This window comes from Equus asinus, chromosome 28 (genome assembly GCF_041296235.1).
Source record: "Equus asinus isolate D_3611 breed Donkey chromosome 28, EquAss-T2T_v2, whole genome shotgun sequence".
Taxonomy (NCBI): domain Eukaryota; kingdom Metazoa; phylum Chordata; class Mammalia; order Perissodactyla; family Equidae; genus Equus; species Equus asinus.
Genome location: NC_091817.1, coordinates 36143912 through 36163828, shown reverse-complemented (window position 1 = coordinate 36163828; position 19917 = coordinate 36143912). Strand labels below are relative to the sequence as shown.

The following is a 19917-nucleotide window of genomic DNA, read 5'->3' as shown; positions in this document are numbered from 1 at the left end:
CGCCCAGTTGCTGACTCCAGCAAGACGCCCAGCTCCACTCCGCACCTCGGACACTACGCGCCACAAATTCAAACGTGAGTCCAGAGCCTCGCGGGCCCGAACGTCTCTCAGAGTAAGAGCCAGACGGACCAATCGAAGCCCGGCGGGCCCCAGACGTACAAGCCGGTGGGCGTGGCAAAGGGATGAGGGTGGGACGATGCGGTGTTGCCATGACGACGGCTTCCGGGAGGGCAGGTTGAGGTGACTTCCGGCCGGAAGGCGAGACTCCGCGGGAAAAGCGCCTCTGGTTGGTAGACCGGTAGGTTTCTGGCTGAGGCCGTTTCCTCAAGAGCCACCGTGGGTCTGTGCTAGGGTCACGCCGCCGGCCTCCGTTTCCTTTATCCTCCTCTCTCACCAAACGCTTTTCCTGTCCAGTTATAAAGTCAAGTTGTTTCCCTAAGGTAAGCTTGTGGTACCACCACCCCCTCGGTCTATAGGGGAGTAACGGAAACTGAGCCCCCTTTGTCACACGACGAGCGGATGCTGAAAAAGGAAAGGGAGAAAATTTGGAAATTTCTACCTCATTGTACACATTTTGTACCCTTTAAACATTGGGTTCATTTTAAGTTCCATTTAAATTATAAATTCTGGTTCTTTCTGATGCCCAGATTCCATCTGAGCCAGGTAACGGGCAAAGACCTGAGTTTTTAAATTTTCTGTAACAGTCTCAAAGCTCGTCTGACGAATTCTTACTGTCCCATAAATCTAAAGGCAGATGGTAAGGCAGCAGGTGCTTTTTGAGCCCAGACCATTTCAAGAATCAACCTAATTCAGCTGAGTCTCCTCCTTTCTTAAAGAGAATTATTTTAATCTCAAATAGTTGAAACCGGCCGCTAAACATGGCTCCTTTGGTTCAACGTGTATCTCATTTGATGATGATGGTCTCACATAAATCTATCTCATGAAAGAAAATAAACATCATTGAAATGATAGAGGAGAAATAAGGCTTTCTACAGACAGATAATTCTTTTTTAAGAAGTCTTACTGCTTTAAAACACATCTTTTAACAAACCACAAAAGTCATCGTTAAATTCTTGTCACCAAAATCTAAAAGAAAACTTCAGCAGAACTTATCTGCTTATCAGGAGGAATTTCTTCCATTAGAGTTAAGGCAGGGAAGCATTTATGAAAGCTTAGATCTATGTGTTTAAGTTGCTGCCAACCCCTTTCTTAAAATTCCGTCTTCAAAACTCCCTGCTAATGAGCACTTTTCCAGCAGCTTGGATGAAACATTCTGAATAACTTCCTCAGCCTGAAGGTTAGAAATTTCATTAAATAAAAAATTAAATACATTAGAATACTTAGGTATGAAACATTAATGACCTGAGTAATACATTCTTCAGAAGAAGAGGCACTTAAGAAAACACAGGCCACCTGCATTGTGGAGCCATATAATGTGATGAGAGTTGATAGATAGGCAAGAGATCAAAAAATGGCCAGGATTTCAAGAGAATGTGCCACAAGCTGCTTACTGCCTTCATAGACCATTTGAAAATCAAACCTTCAGCAGAAGCCCAAGAGGCCTCAGAGATGAACCAGAGCATCCTTGGGATGTCAGTATTGTACTGAACAAAGTCAGTTGGACTGTTATTTGTCTGGCAAGGAAAAAATGCCTAAATTTTACAAGAACTTCTGTCATTAATTTAACAATATATGGTGATTTTAGGATTTAGAAAGCAGAGAAAGGAGACTTGAACCTAAGTTAGATGTACTTGGGAAAAAGAATGTTCCCCCTAGTAGCAGACATTTTTTGATTTTGTATCCTCTGTTCCTCTCCCCTAGGTGTCCTCTCTCCTCTGCTTAGTTGAATCTTACTTACTCTTCCAGAACCAGGTCAAATTCTGAATTTTTTGAGATATAGCTCATAGTCAAAACTCTCTCTCCTGAAAAACCTACAGAATTATAGATACACTCTCTAAAGCATTTTTGCTTTAGGCCTTGTAATCTTCCTTATCATTTATGTTGATGAATGTATCTTACATATAGTTTGCCTCATCTACCAGATTCGAAGGATCTTAGAATTATATTCACCACTGTTAGCTGGCAGAGTGACTGGAACATGGTAAACATAATTTTGATGTAAAAAAGCCTAAGTTAAGATTAATGTTAAATATAGTTGGTAGGTGTATTAGTTTGTTGGGGCTGCTGTAACAAAATACCACAGACAGCGTGGCTTAAACAACAGAAATTTGAGATCAAGGTGTCAGCAGGGTTGATTTCATTCTGAGGCCTTTCTCCTTGGCTTGTAGATAGACATGTCCTGCCTTTGTCTTCACATGGTCTTTCCTACATGCATGTATGCATCTATGTCCAAATTTCTTCTTATAAGGATACCACTTATACTGGTTTAGGACCCATCCAAAAGACCTCATTTTAACTTAATTACCTCTTTAAAGACCTTATCTCTAAATATAGTTGCATTCTGAGGTGCTAGGCCAGGTTAAGACTTCAACATATGAATGGAGGGGGCGGGGCAGTGCACAGTTCAGCCCATAACAATAGTCAACACTCAAAACGCAGAAATGATTCAGAACAGTTATCTGTCACCATTAGAACTCTCATCTTTAAACCTATATATAACATAAATGTGTAAATCTGATTAATGTAAGATAATAGGGAGTGGTAGAGCCTGGGGTAAATCAGGGAATATTTGCCCAGACAAAAGACATTCAACTTAAAATTTGTAAACAAAACAAAACACACACCCCACCAAAACAATATTGAGCCATCCAAACAAAACGAACAGTTGAGTGGTTTTGGCTCACAGGGCATTGGTTTGCAAAAACCACCAGCATATTATTTCATTTGGAATTGATAATCTCTTATGGTGGATACTAGACATATTAAGTATGTTTTAGCATATCCAAAGACATTATCCCCAGACCCATTGGTTCACACATAACTTTTTTATTGAGTACCTGCTGCGTTAAAGAAACTGTACTAAGTGCTATATTGTAATTAAAATCCATAAATTTGGCCACTTATATCCAAGAGTTACAAGGACATCCTATTTTTGAGATAATTTATTGTGTATAACTATGCATAATTAAGTATTTTTTGGTACAGCTTTATCCTGTAAATAAATTAGAACTCTGAAAAAAATTCCTTGTCAGCTTATGTCCCCTGATAAGTACAAGGCTCTGTCCTCAAGTATAAGTGTAGAGGAAATGAGACGTACACAAAAATAATTATAGTGCAAGATAAAAGTGAGACCAGAAGAGAATTATAAGTAAAGTGCTGTAAGAAATTAGAGGATGAAAAGATTTCTTACAGCTGGGTGTGTTACTAAGGTATTTAATGCAGTTAAAATTAATGTTTCCCATGGCACCTGGTACTTCTAATATAGCATTAATCAGTGTGTTATATGGTAGTTATTTGCATATGTTCATATCTGCCTCAGTACATGCTGAAATACACAAGAATGACTTAGTCTTTATATGCTCCAGTCTAGTGTTGCCCAAAAGTATGAGTTACCCGGGGAACTTTTTAAAAATAGACTTTTCTCAACTCTAGCTCTGGAGATTCTAATTTAGTAGGCCTGGAGGGGTAGTAGAGAATCTCTTATTTTGAAAATGTTTCTCCCACTTAATGATTCTGATTATCAGCCTCATTTGGAACCTTCTGCCCTAGAGCACCTAGTATATAGTATGCTCTCAATAAATTCTTGCCACATTAAATGAGCAGAGCTGTGATTTAGTAAGATTAATAAGACCCCAGTGTGTAGGATGAATTAGAGTGGAAAAGATCCTAGAGGCAAGGAAATCCTATTACAGATGTCCAGCTAAGAGATGAAGCAGCCCTAAACTAGTATAGAGGTCATAGGAAAGGAGAGAAATGGATGAGAAACATCGAAAAGGTAGAATCTACAGAATTAGATGAAACTTGATATAATGTACTAGTTCCCAAAACATGGTGTGCCTAAGACTTACATGGAGTGTTTATTTAAAAAGCAGGTTGGTGGGCTCTGTCTGTGAAATCCTGTTTAGTTAGTCCAGCGTGAAGCACATGAATCTGCGTTTTTTAAACAGTCTTCCCTCGTGATTTTGATTAAGGTTTTTAAATCCATTTCAGTTTAAGAACACACTGATCTGTTGACCATTTTAAGTGAGGAAGAGGGAAGATTGAAAAATAATTCTAAAGAGTAAACCTTGAGAGAGAGTGAGAATAAGAAGCCATTAAAAGACACTGAGTATTTGGTTTAGAGGGAAATAAGTTTCATCCATGAAGCTATTCAGCAAGAAGAAATGCAGTGTAAGAGCCTGTGAAAGAGGTAGAGAGTGAAGAAAAAATTGGAAAACCTTTGTGATAATAAAGATTTCTAAGACAGAAATCAAGGAAAAAGAAGAGAGTTATGGAGAAAATTGAGAGGGTATTTCTCCCTTTAGAGATCTTGAAATGAAGGAGGCAGCACATGAAATAGAAGGTGGGAAGAAAACCTGGAAAAAAACAAAAAACAAGAGTCTCAAGCAAAGACTGTTTCCATCACCTAGTGTGAATGAGAACTACAAGGGTTGTGGGGTGGACATGGGGAGACTTCTGGATTTAACATCTATCAGGTACTCTTTCATAGAGGAAGTTTCATAGAATTTTGTGGTTACTGTGGGTTGAAAAATAAGTTGATGGCAAGAAGATCTAAGCAGGGATGATTAAGCATACAATACACTGTGAAGCTAAAAAAGTGAGAGAGAAGAAGATATTTGCACCCACATGTTTATAGCAGCATTATTTACAATAGCAAAGACATGGAAACAACGTAAGTGTCCATGGATGGATGAATGGATAAAGAAGCTATGGTATATATTCAACGGAATGTTATTCCAACATAAAAATGAGGAAATCATACCATTTGCAACAACATGGATGAACTTTGAGGGCCGTATGCTAAGTGAAATAAGTCAGACAGAGAAAGACAAATACTATATGATCTCACTTATATGTGGAATCTAGGAAAAAGAAACCTGAACTCACAGAAAAAGAGATCAGATTTGTTACCAGAGGGAGAGGGTGGAGGAAGGGGAAATTGGAGAAAGGTAGTTAAAAGGTAGAAACTTCCAGTTACCAGATAAATAAGTAGTAGGGATGTAATGTACATTATGATGACTCTAGTTAATACTGCTGTATAATATATATGAAAAGTAAGAGAATAAATTCTAAGACTTCTCATCACAAGGAAAAGAATTTTTTTCTTTTTTTACTTTTTCTTTTTATTGTATCTGTATGAGATGATGGATGTCAACTAAATTTATTGTGGTTATCATTTCAATATATGTAAGTCAAACAATTATGCCGTACACCTTAAACTTATACAGTGATATATGTCAATTATATGAATAAAACTGGAAAAAAAGTGAGACGTTGTCATTATATGAAAAATGTAACCCGTCAAGGAGCTTATATTCTGTTAGGGATTTCCATTTTTTATTTCAATTGAAAATAATTTTTGGGGGCCGGCCCAGTGGTACAGTGGTTAAGTGCACACATTCTGCTTCAGCAGCCAGGGTTTGCCAGTTCGGGTCCCGGGTGTGGACATGGCACCACTCGGCAAGCCCTGCTGTGGCAGGCATCCCACGTATAAAGTAGAGGAAGATGGGCATGGATGTTAGCTCAGGGCCAGTCTTCCTCAGCAAAAAGAGGAGGATTGGCAGCAGATGTTAGCTCAGGGCTAATCTTCCTCAAAAAAAAAAAAAGAAAAAATTTTTAAGAGCAGGATCAAAGGAAATAAAGAGATAAGAAGACCATGGCAAATAGTAAACATGCATCATTAGAAAAGCCTGGATTTTTCTAAGGTCTTTCCTGGATAGTAGGGAGGTAAAGGAAATGAATTAATAAGCTTAATTAAAAGTCTCCTTTTTAAGAAGTAAGAGAAAACGAAGGAATATAAGAAATTTCTGGAGTAGAGTCGTTAAGGTAAGCTTTAAAGGAGAAAATTTTTGGAAGAAAACTAATATCCTTGTAGACTTAGCATCAAAATGGTGTTATAAACATTGCATCTTATATGCCAATCTTATAAGCTATCTGTAAGTACATAACTACTATGATAGTTTGTATGACAGACCTAGATTCAAATTCAGGTCTGCTGCTTACTAGATGTGTGTACAAGATGTGTGTACACATCTTGATTAAGATCTTATTATCTAAACTAGAAATTTATAATACTTGCTTCATAGCATTAAATAAAATGATATTATGTTAAATAGGTACCTATCATATAGTAAGCATTCAATAAATGGTGACTCTTTTATTAAATGGATGACCTTATGAAAGTTACATAATTGCTCTGAATTTTTAAGTGTTCTCTGTCAAAAAGGAATAGTTATATGGATAAGGACATCCATACAAGCACATAAGGTTATCAAGAAGATTAAGTTAATAGAAAATGGGGGTTATTAGAAGATCTTGTAATATACTCAGCACATAAAAACACTCAGTAAATGGCAAATGCTACTGTTATGTCAAAAATCTCAAAATAATACCACTTACATATCTCAATTTTCACAGTGATTTGAAATATATTCTTTATATGGTCTTTTCAACAGTATTATGAAGTAGTTCGTTTTACAGATGAGAGTCAGAAAGCTTGAGTAACTTAGGGCCAAATATGGAACAGAGTCTTCTCACTCCCAGGACAGTTCTTTTTCACACCAAATAATATCTGACATTTAAGTCACAAACATTTTTTTAACTTTTTATTTTGAAATTTTAGATTCACATGTAGTTGCAAGTAATAGTACAGAGAGGTACTATTACTTGTGTACACCTTCACCCAGTTTCCCCCAATGGTAACTATATCTTGTATAGCTACGGTATAATATAACAACCAAGAAATTGATACCTACTGATCTTACTCAGATTCCACTAATTTTACATGTGCTGATTTATGTGCATGTGTGCATTTAGTTCTATGCAATTGTACCACATTTATAGATTCATGTAACTGTCATTACAGTCAAGATACAGAACTGTTCTTTCACAGTGAAGATTCCTTGTGTTGCATTTTCCATAGCTGCAAACCTTCCACCTAGATCCCAGCCACTAAACCCTGGCAGCCACTAATCTGTTCTGCATGTGTATAATTTTGTTACTTTCAGAATGTTATATAAATGGAATAGCAGTTGTAACCTTTTGAGATAGATAAATCTTATTGTTAATAAAATTTACATTTAAATTGTATCAAATAGGAATAAAGATATTTAAAAACAAAACACAAACCTTCTGTCTACTGGAGGAGTGGATCTTTTTCCAAGTCCTTGGCCTATAGATAGTAAGAGAAGGATTAGAGAAGTAAAACCACGTGACAGCAGTTAGCAATGGCAAGGACACATTTCAAATCCTAGCACAATGGTTCTTGAGTTTCTAGATAGCACTTTTTCTCTTTAAAAATGGTTCAGTAGCCATTGGCTGCCTTTCTTCTGAAAATGCTCTCTTGTGAAAATGAACCTAGTTGTATATCTTGGGTGGATTTTTACTGTCACATCAGTGAATGTAGAAAAATTTATAAAGAAGAGAGTGATATCATGGAAAATGATGGAAAAAAGGAAGTTTCAGGGCTTGGTCTCCCCACTAAAACAGCCATTAAAACTCTCATAATCAACGATTTTGGAACTCTCAAACCTGATCGGACACTTCCAGTAACCAGAGGAGTGCTTGATGAAGGGAGAGACTGCTCAAATTCAGTAAGATAGTGACATGAGTAAACCAGCTACCAACCCCCTTTGTTCAGCCCTGCCATGGTTGTGGGGATAGTGGCTTGCACATCTGAAGTAGCTGGCTGATGCCAGAACAGGCAGTAAGGACTTTGTCCTCCAGATTTTGGAGATTGTGCATTTTGGTCAGTCTGGCAGTTCCCTGAGGGACCAGTAAAGATGCTTGCTTTTGTTTCAGCCCCCTCAGGCAGCAGTGGCTTCACTATGGCTACCCTAAGAAGATTTAAAGAGATACTTTTCTTTCTTTTGGATCCAGACATTTAAGTAAATATCTGTCAGGTCACTGCCTAACTGCAGAGATAATGAAAGAGAAACTTCTGTAACCACATGGATGACTGCAGCCCTCAATAAGCAAAATTAGCAATCTCTGAAGAGTGGCAGAATCTAAGTTCCAGAGTTAATCCATCGTAATACTCACAATGTCCACTTCTCAACAAAAACAATTCCAGAGCATACAAATAAACAGGAAAGTATGGCCCATTCAGAGGAAGAAAAAAGAATTGTGATACAAATCATCTCTGAGGAAGCCTAGGCATTGAAGTTACTAGTCAAAGACATAACCCAACCATCTTAAATATGCTCAGTGAGTTAAAGGAAACCATGGATGAAGAACTAAGGAAGATCAGGAGAACTGTATATAAACAAGCAAGGAATATCAATAAAGAGATAGAAATTATAAAAATCAAATAGAAATTCTGAAGATGAAAAGTACAATAAATGAAATGAAAATTCACTTGAAGAGTTCAGTGGCACATATAAACTGCCAAAAGAGACAATAAGCTAACTTGAAGATTCAGCAATTGAAATTATCCAATCTGAGGCACAGAGAGGAAGAAGAATGAAAAAAATATACAGAGCCTTGGGGACATGGGAAACACTTTCAGGCATGCCAACACATGCATCATGGGAGTCCCAGGAGAGAACAGAAAGGGGCAGGAAAAATATTTGACAGTATATTGGCTGAAAACTTCTCAATTTTGGTGAAAGGCATGAATATACACGTCCACAAAACTCAAGGAATTCCAAGTAGTATAAACTCAAAGAAATCCACACCAAGATATTTTATAGTCAAATCCTCCAAAGACAGAGAATTTAGAAAGCAGAAAGAGATTCATTATGTATAAGGGGTTCTCAGTAAGATTCACAACTGATTTCTTATCAGAAATTATGAAGGGCAGAAGTGAGATAGCCAAGAATTCTATATCTGGAAAAACTATCTTTCAAAAATAAAGGAGAAATTAAGACATTTCCAGAGGAACAAAATCTGAGGGAGTTTACTACTATTAGATCTACCTTACAAGAAATGCTAAAGGGAGTTCTTCAGGCTGAAATGAAAGTAACTCAAAGTCATATGAAAAAATAAAGAACACTGGTAAAGGTAGCTACATAGGTAAATGTTAAAACCAGTGTTATTGTACTTTGGATTTGCAACTCCTTATTTTTACTATGCGATGTAAAACCTAAATGCATGAAACAATAATTATACATGTATGTTAATACTACACAATGTAAAATTATATAATATGTCACAATAACAACATAAAAGGAAGGTGATGGAGATGTATAGGAGCAGAGCGTATACTATTGAAACTAAGTTAATATTATTCAAACTATGTTTTTATAACTTTAGGATATTAGTTGTAATCCCCAAGGTAACCACAAAGAAAATAACAGACACACACACATATATGAATCAAAATGGCATACTATAAAATATCAACTAAATACCAAAATAAAGAGCAGTAATGAAAGAATTGAAGTTGAAAAAACATATCAGACATACAGAAAATAAATAGCTAAATAACAGAAGTAAGTCCTTATCAGTAAGTTTCTTGAGTGTAAATGGATTAAACTCTGCAATTAAGAGGCAGAGACTCTCGAATGGGTAAAAAACCCCATAATGCACTTGTATGCTCTCTTCAAGAGATTTGGTTTTGATATAAAGTCACAAAGAGTTTGACAGTAGAAGAATTAAAAGAAAAATTCCATGCAAATAGTTACCAAAAGAGAGTTAGAGTAGCTATACTATTATCAGAAAGAATAGACTTTAAGTCAAAAAAGATTACAAGACAAAAACATTAGCTATATTGTAGTTCAATCTATCAAGAATGTATAATAATTATAAACTTACATGCATGTAACAACAAAGCCTCAAAATATATGAAGCTAATATTGACAGAATTTAAGGGAGAAACAGACAATTCTAAAATAATAGTTAGAGATTTCAATACCCCACTTTCACTAATGGACAGAAGAACCAGACAGCAGATCGATAAGGAAATAGAGGACTGAAAATAGGGACATTACTACTGACTTTACAGAAATAAAAGGGATTGTGAGAGAATGCTATGAAAAGTTGTATGCTAACAAATTGGATAACCTAGATAAAATTAATGAATTCCTAGAAACAAACTGCCAAACCCCACTCCAGAAGAAATAGAAAATCTGACTAGACATATATAACAAGTAAGGAGATTGAATCAGTAATCAAAAACTTCCCAACAAAGACAAGCTCAGTACCAGATGTCTCCACTGATGAATTCAACCACATATTTAAAGAATTAACATAAATCCTTCTCAAACTCTGCCAAAAGATTGAAGAAGAAAGAAAACTCTTTCTAACTGATTTTATGAGGCCAGCAATATCCTGATAGTAAAGTCAAACAAAGATACTACAAGAAAAGTAAACTACAGGGTAATATTCCTTATGAATACAGATGCAGAAATCCTCAACAATATACTATCAAACCAAATCCAGTGGCATGTTAAAAGGATCATATTCCATGGTCAAGTGGGATTTAACCCATGAAGGCTAGAGTGGCTCACTGTATTGAAATCTATCGATATAAGATACCATATTAATATAATGATGAAGTAGAACCACATGACCATCTCAATACAGAAAAAAAGCACTTGACAAAATCCAATATTTAATGATAAAACCCACAGTTAGCATCATACTCAATGGTGAAAGACTGAAGGCTTTTCCCCAGAGATCAGGAACAACAGCAGGATGCCCATGCTCACCACTTCTGTTCAACATAGTACTGGACATTCTCTCCAGAACAATTAGGCAAGAAAAAGAAATAAAGGAATCCAAACTGAAAGGAAGAAGCAAAATTATTTGTATTCACAGATGACATGATTATATATGTTACCTAAAAGTATACACATATGAGCCTGCACATGCACACACATACATTTTAGAGATAAATGAATTCAGCAAAGTTGCAAGATACAAAATCAACACACAAAATTACTTATATTTATATACACTAGCAATGAACAACCAGAAAAGGAATTTAGGAAAATAAATCCATTTACGATAGCATCCAAAAGAATAAAATAACATGCTTAGCAAAATAAATTTAACCAAGGAGTCACAAGACTTGTACACAAAGCATTTTGAAATCATTACTGAAAGAAAGAAGAGGCTGGCCCAGTAGCATAGTGGTTAAGTTCACGTACTCTGCTTTAGTGGCCTGGGATTCACGGGTTTGGATCCTGGGCACAATCCTACATACTGCTCATCAGGCCATGCTGTGGCTGTGTTCCACATACAAAATAGAGGAAGATGGGTGCAGATGGTAGCTCAGGGACAATCTTCCTGAAGCAAAAAGAGGAAGATTAGTAACAGATGTTAGCTGAGCGACAATCTACCTCACCAAAAATAAAAAAGAAATTAAAGAAGACATAAATAAATAGAAAAACATCCCATGTTCGTGGATTGAAAAACATAATATTGTTAAGATGACAATACTACCCAAAGGGATGTAGAGATTGTGTTCAATCCCCATGAAAATGCTGGTAACATTTTTTTGCAGAAATAGGAAAACTCATCTTGAAATTAAGGACTTTCAAGGGACCCTGAATAGTCAAAACAATCTTGAGAAGAAAAAGTTGGAAGACACAAACTTCTTGATTTTAAAACTTAGTACAAAGCTACAGTAATCAAAATAAGGATAGATATGTAGACCAATGGAATAGAATTCAGAGCCCAGAAATAAGCCCTACATACATGGTTAAATGATTTTCAACAAGAGTGGCAGGACTCTTCAATGAGAGAAAGAAAGGTCTCTTCACATCCTGTTGGGAAAACTGGATATCCATGCAAAACGATGAAGTTGGACCTTTACTTACACAATATGCAAAAATTAACTCAAAGTGGATTCAATGTTAGAGCTAAAGTGTAAAACTTTTAGAAGAAAACATAGGGACAAATTTGTATGACCTGGATTTGGCAATGGTTTCTTAAATATGACACCAAAAGCACAGTCAATGAAAGAAAATACACTGGACTGCATCAAAATTTGAAACTTTTATGCATCATAGAACACTATCAATGGAGCAAAAAGACAATCCACAGAATGGGAGAAAATATTTGTAAACCATATATCTGATAAGGGTATAATATTCAGAATATATGAAGAATTGCTACAATTCAGCAATTTAAAAAACACCACATTTTTTAAATGAGCAAAAGACTTGAATAGACATTTCTCCAAGAATATATACAAACAGCCAATAAGCAAAAAAACAAAAAACAAAAAACCTCCATTATTCATTAGGGAAATGTAAAATAAAACCACAATAAGATACCTCTTCACACCTAGGATGATGGCTGTTATTAAAAAAAAAAAAAAGAAGCAAGGAAAAAGAAAAAGTGTTGACAAGTATGTAGAGAAATTGGAACTCCTTTTCATTGCTGTTGGAACTCTAAAATGGTGCAGCTGCTGTGGAAAACAGTTTGGCAGTTACTCAAAAAGTTAAACATAGCAATTCCACTCATAGGTATAGGGATTCATAGGGACTGAGTCATAGGGACTCAAACAGATTCTTGTACACCAGTATTCAGACAAACATTATTCAGTTACCAAAAGGTAGAAACAACCTAAGTGTTCATCAACAAATGAATGGATAAACAAAATGTAATATATTCACACAATGGAATATTATTCAGCCATAAAAAAGCAATGAAGTTGTGATACATATCACAATATGGATGGAACTGGAAAATATTATGCTAAGTAAAATAAGCCATATAGAAAAGGTCAATATTTTATGATTTCAAAAGTTATGTTTCATAAAGACAGTAAGCAGATTAGAGGATACCAGGGGCAGGATTGGAGGAGGTCAAATGGAAAGTTACTGCTTTATAAGTACAGAATTTCTGTTTCGGATGATGAAAACATTCTGGAAATAGTGGTAATGGTTGCACAACATTGTGAATGTACCTAATGCCACTGAACTTATAGTGGCAAATTTTATGTATATTTTACCACAACAAAAAATTTATGTGATTAAGAATGTGTAGTTACTATTTTTGAGAATCACTGCTCTAACCTACAGGTTAATGAGAAAACCCATTGGTTTTCTTTGTTCCGATTATATATCTTTTAATCTTATTTAGGTTTTCCAAATAGATTTTTCCTTTGAGAATAAAACATAATGACCATGCATCAGGAATATTCTAGTATTCTGGTATTAATTTTATAAATTAATGAGATACCTTTCAAATACAAATAATTCTCAGAAGAATTTGGTGACACTGGCTTAGTTTTTTTGGGTTTGATTAGGCTTGACTGAGCTGGAGTTGTGAGGCTGAGAGTCCAGAATACAGAGTATTTAGGTAATAGTAAACCTGGAACCCTGGTGGAAACTGAGTACTTGACTTGTGTCACACAAGCAGAGTGATTCAGATGACCTATTTAACATTGTCTATTGAAATAAGAACTCTAAAAGCATAATTCATGTTACCTTTTTAATAGGATGGGATAGGCTGTGCTGCAGCAACACATCCCTGTATTTGCCTGGTGTTACCTTCTCATCAACAGCTAACTACCAGAGTGGGTAGAAAGTTCTTGTATTTAGTCCTAACCTAGCTACCTTGGAGGCTAATGTAGATTTGGTGTGATGGTGATACAGCATTGGCATTTTCATACTCATCTATATTTGAAAAATTTCCTCACAGTGAGCTAGCTATGTGATGTTTCAAGTAAGGTTAGACTTCTTGAAATTTTGCTTTAGTCTATTTCAGACAAAATAAGGAAATGTTTTTTGTATAGACATGAGATATTTATAGGTTTTGGAGATTCATTATTTCACAGTATTGGCAAAATTCAGTAGTAGAACTCTCAACTTTGATAGTGGTAAGTATCAACCTCAAGGCTAGTGTTAAATACAACTGTGTGAATTATTAGTTGTGTGTTCTCAAGCAGTTCGTTTAACTCAGTTTCAGCATCTGGAAATGGGACAATAGTCCCTACCACATGGGATTCTTGTGAGAATAAAATGAGAAAGAGAATGAAAAGTGCTTTACACAATGTCTGACACCTTGGAGGTTATTATTAAAGGCAGTTGTCATTGATTAAATACTACTTGCCTTTCCTACCTTTATGCAATTTTGTGAATATCAGATGAGATAACATGAAAGCTTTCTGAAACTTATAAGGTTACACATTGATATACATTTGACAACTGATTATAGATCTTGTTCTCTTTTTTGGACTGTTGTCACTAACATATAATTAAGTGTTTAATGATATACTTCCTTTCATTTTATCAGGGTGTTAATATCATCTCCCAAACAAGAATGTGTATACTGCTTGAGGATAGCTAAGTTTCACGGCTTGTATTTCTTTTCTCTTTCCTACATCTAGCACAGTACTATGTACTTTAATAAAATAGTAACTATTTGTTTACTTTTAGCAATTGGTGATTTCTAAGCAGGCCCTTAAGTATATCACAAGATCAATTAGAATTAACAGTCACTCTGAACATGCGATTGCTGCTACATTCTTGAGAGTTCCCATTTCTCGAAGATGACCTTCCTGTATATCCCAACAGATGCAAACCTGACAAAAGTGATTCATACGTTTCCAGCCCATGACACAGATCTTTGCAACGTGCCCTGCTGTCCAACACACTCTAAAACTAAAGCTACTGAAATAAGTAAGTGTATTACTTATTTAGTTGGAATATTCCTTAACAAATAGAAAACTCTATTACCAAGCCTATTTATAGAGTTGGTTTAATATTTGTTCTCATGTGCAACTCAGATACTGCTTCCACTAAAAAACTTTTTATCTGAATACAGTTTTCAAGAAATTAGCATAGTACATACCCCATAATATGTTGTCAGTCATTTTTTTGTGGAATTAATGATAATATTGAGTCAGTAGCTCAAGAGCTACTGTAGCTAAGAGTCTAACTTTGAAGTAAAAAAGTTTTGAATTCTCAACTGTGCCATTTATTAGCTATGTGATGTGAGTAATGTAGTTTAACTCTGTAAGACAAGGTTTCTTCTTTTTAATGGGCATCATAATAGTTATCTCATAGGTTTGTTGTATTAAATGAGATAATCCAGGTACAGCACTTAGCACAATTCCAGATACCTAGTATGTACACATTAAGAGTAAGTTCAATTGCAGTAAAAAAAAAAAAAAGATTTAATCTCAAAATTACTTAAAAATTTGAAAAATGTATTCTGATATATGAAATTTCAAGAGAGGACAACTCCCAGGTTGGTTATTTCAGCTGCCCAGTGGCGTCATCAGGATCCATCAGGATTATCATTGTTCCACTCTACTATCCTCAAAGTGCTAGCCCTTGTCTTCAGACTAGCTTTCTTCACGGTCACCAGATGACCGCTGCAGTTTCAGTATTCAAATCCAGTCAGAACAGCATCCTGCAAAAGAAAATACCATCTCTTCATGTGTGTTTCTTTTTAAGAACAAGGAAATCATTCTTAGAAGCCTTCTAGCACACTTGCCTTCATGACTCGTTGACTGAGTCACATCCTCACCTCCTAAACAATAACAGGCAAGGAGAAAAAGATAATGAATTACCTAAGGATGGGCTTAAACAAATCAAGATTTATCCCTGAGTTTTGGTTATGTCACTTTTTTAAAGGGTGGATGCCTAAACAAAATTGGTGTTCTGTTAACTGGGGGAAATGGGTATATACTATAGCTATTAGTCTGTGAAATAGAATATTTGCCATTTCTTTTTTATCCTCACACGAAGGAGATTCAGATATGTGAATCACTGCTCAGTTACTTCCCATCACTCTTGTCATCAGCTTATTAGACAAACTAATGCCAATTTCATTCTTTTTTCAATCTTTTAAAAAAATATTTCATTCTGTTATGTTCTGCTACTGGCAGAGGTTACTGAAGTGTCACAGCTAAAAATGTCAAATACCTAGGCATATCAGGTTTACCTGAGACAGATCAAAAACATAATGACATGATAACTGTAGCTATTTTTTAAGGTGAATTTTATCTTTGGATGGAAGAAAATTAATAACATTACTGTACCTGACTTATAAATACAAAATCTTGCTTTCCAAGCTAAAAACAAATCCGTTAGAAAGCTATTTTTCAATTTACTTTCAATCTAGATTAGAAAATCTGTTGTATTAGCAGCACCACAATGAGAACCAGATACATTACAATATATTTGTGAAGGAATACAAGGAATGGTCCACAAAACATTTTTCATTATGCCAAAGAATTTATAAAAGAGAGAAGTGTGATTATATAGTAATATATTTGGGAAACATTAATTTCCCTTTTTCCTTCCTCCATACCTCCATTTAAAAATCTATTTGCCCACAACTAGAATGACGTGCAACTAAGATATACAACTGTGCATGGGGGGGCGGGGGGGTTGGGGAGATAGAGCAGAGAAAAAAAAAAAAAGATTGGCAACAGTTGTTAGCCCAGGCGCCAGTCTTAAAACAAACAAACAAACAAACAAAATCTATTTGCTACTATGAATTTGGCTTGATATGGAAATAATTTTCATAAGAAACCCAAGAAATTGAGGTAATCTTTTTACCATATTTCTGTGCAATCTATAAAATTGAAAAGATACCGTGGAAGCAACTGGAGAAAAGAGTGGGACATGATTTAGGAGAAAAAGGATAAAATTCATTGAAAAAGAAAAATCCCCCTAAAAATAACCCACTTGTTAGAAATTTTCTTGGTTTTGTACCACCATCTTCTTTTTGTCATGGAGAAGTGCTACTGATAGTATGTCTCATTGGAAGCATTTTTTAAACATCTGTAATGCAGATGACTAATATAACAGATATTAATACAGATTTCTTTTGTAAATGACCATGATGTGTGGTAAAATCAGAACTATTTGAAGAATAAGGCATCATATCTGCAATGAAAATTTTTATGTTAAAATTTTTTTAGAAAGAATTCTCAAATGGGGCTATTAATATTTGTCAATGTATTTTCTAAAAGCAGCAATTTTTAATTGGTATGTTTAGCTCATTTACATCTAATTTAATTATTGGTGTGCTTAAATTTAAGTCTACCGTCTTGATGTTTGTTTCTGTATGTCCCTTCTATTCTGTGTTCCTTTGTTCCTCCTCTCCTATCTTGTTTTAGGTTAATCAAGTATTTTTTTTGGTTTCTATTCTATCTTCTCATTTGGCTTTTTTGATCATACGTAATTGTGGTGTTATTTTATTGGTTGCTTTAGAGATTAAATATGTGTACTTAAGTTATCACAGTCTACCTTGGATTAATATCATACTGATTTACTTACAATGTAAAAACCTTACAGTGCTGTAATTCTATTTACTTCCCTCTCATCCTTTGTACTATTTTGTTATATGTTTTACATCTACACATATCATAAATTCCACAGTATATTACTTTTACTTTAAACAGTTAATTGACTTTTTAAAAATTGTGGTAAAATAACATAAAATTTATCATCTTAACCATTTTTTTAAAGTGTCTAGTTCAGTAGTGTTAAGTACACATTGTTGTGCAACTAATCTCTAGAACTCTTTTTTTATCATGCAATGCAGAAACTCTATACCAATTAAACAACAGCTCCCCATTCCCTTTCCCCCAAGCCCCTGGCACCCACCATTCTGCTTTCTGTCTGTTATGAATTTGACTACTTCAGTTACCTCATATAAATGGAATCATACGGTATTTGTCTTTTTGTGCTTGGCTTTTATCATTTAGCATAATGTCCTCAAAGTTCATCCATGTTGTACCATGTGTGAGGATTTCCTTTATAAGGCTGTTATTTTCCACTTTTTGTTATAGTAGCCATCCACATGGGTAAGATGTAGTATCTCATTGTGGCCTAACTTTAAGGGATTCACCCCTTAAACTCTGACTCATCATTACTGGGTAGCCACTGAAGGTATTTCAGCCTTTTAGCTGTTGCTTCCCTCTAGGTTTCTTGGATCTCACCCTGCACATGCAGAGTTCAGGGGTCAGTCAAGGATTTGCAGGGAGGTATTATGCAGATTTTGGAGCTACTCTCTCTGCCTCACCCAACTCTCCGTGGCTTCCCCTTTTTGGAGACTCCCTCTATCAATTTCCAGCTGCTCTAGCAGCCTTAAATTCCAACTTCTGACGACTCAGCCCAAAAATCTACTGCTTTCTGCTTAAGCTCTATTCCCTGTTCACCATTCAGACTGAGAAATAACCTTAGAAAAAAGTTGGAAAGATGTGGATATCACCTATTGGCTTCTGTTCTTTGAAGGATTGTATCCCCTTCAGTTTCTACCTGCTATTGATCACTTCACAGTGGCTTCAAATGGTTTTTTTCTTATATTTTAGTCAGAATTCATAATTGTTATTGTTGAAAGGGTATCTAATTTGAGATACTTTACTACTTATAAATGCCAGAAGTCATTAAAGCAGTAGGTTTTTTTCCTGAGAAAGATTTTCCCTGAGCTAACATCCATTGCCAATCTTTGTCTTTTTCTCACTTGAGGAAGATTAGCCCTGAGCTGACATCTATGCCAGTCTTCCTCTATTTTGTCTGTGGGTTGCTTCCACAGCATGGCTGATAAGTGGTGTAGGTCCACGCCTGGGATACAAACCTTCAAACCTGGGCTGCCGAAGAAGAGCACGTGGAACTTTAACCACTAGGCCACAGGGCCGGCCCCATTAAATTAATATTTTTAAATGGAAAAACAAAGTTTCGGTTTCTAAGATATTATTTGTTATTGTATGCAGCTATGTTTAGAAAAGCAAACAAAAAGTAAAAAGATACTAGAATGGGGAAAGAATTAGGTAATATTCTTTCAAAAATAATTTCTGGTGTTTTAATATGACTGCATAAAAGTATGGACAGTGATGGGCATGAAAATGTACTGCTTAGATCTCCTGCTGCAGGGAACATAGTTGACTGATGGCCCCAGATGTTACCTTTGAGAATCCACTCTCAAGTTCGTACCTAGGCCATAATTCCCAAGTGATCCTTCCAGGCAATGACTGCATATGGTGGGGTTGAAATGCAGGTCCTTTCCTATGAGATGCAGGACTTCTTTAATGGGATACTTTTGCTGAAGGACTCCTCATTGGCTGGGCCAAAACTTTCCTTAGAACTGCACTGCAGTCTTAGACTCGTCTTACCCAGGCCTCCTTCCTTCCCTTTCTCCATTGCAGGTACCAGAACTGTATCACAGTCTGAAGGCTCTCTTGCCTTCTTGCTCCCTTCTCTTCACTTTTTTTTTTTTTAAAGATTTTATTTTTTCCCTTTTTCTCCCCAAAGCCCCCCGGTACATAGTTGTATATTCTTTGTTGTGGGTCCTTCTAGTTGTGGCATGTGGGACGCTGCCTCAGCGTGGTCTGATGAGCAGTGCCATGTCCGCGCCCAGGATTCGAACCAGCGAAACACTGGGCCACCTGCAGCGGAGCGCACGAACTTAACCACTCGGCCACGGGGCCAGCCCCTACTTCTCTTCACTTTTTATAGGTAAATCACCTAATAAATCTTTTGCATGTCTAATCCCATTTTGGCATCTGCTTCTTGGAAGACCCAAACTAACATAGAAACACAAACCCAAACTATTGAAAGAAAATGGACCAAAATGATGACTTAAAAAAAAAAAGGAATGTTCTTACAGAAAAATTCCAAAAGGTTTATGTAGATATTCCCTCCTCCAGGAGGTAGAGCTTAATTCTCCTCCTTTTGAATTTAGGCTGGGCTTAGGGACTTGCTTCCGATGAATAAAACAATATTTGACAGACCTTTTTTTTTTTCTTTTATCATCCCCCCCCCACACACACAGACACACACACAAGACTTTTTAGATATTCTTTCCTAAAGCCCTCACACCCCTGATGAAATTTTAATACCACAAATATACTGTACATGTTTATGTACTATATGTATATCCATGTTT

General features: G+C 35.9%; 1 long non-coding RNA gene across 2 annotated transcripts in view; it reads left to right on the top strand.

Moving 5' to 3' along the window:
- The first annotated feature begins 249 nt into the window (after nt 1-249).
- The window catches only part of LOC106842143 (uncharacterized), a 120060-nt gene continuing 100392 nt past the window's right edge, over nt 250-19917 (top strand). Inside the window, exons 1-2 of one of the 2 annotated variants that reach the window (XR_011499127.1) lie at nt 250-440; nt 14589-14693. This is a non-coding gene — a long non-coding RNA (uncharacterized lncRNA). The remainder of the gene's footprint in view (nt 441-14588; nt 14694-19917) is intronic. The other variant, XR_006521062.2, reaches the window with a different exon arrangement.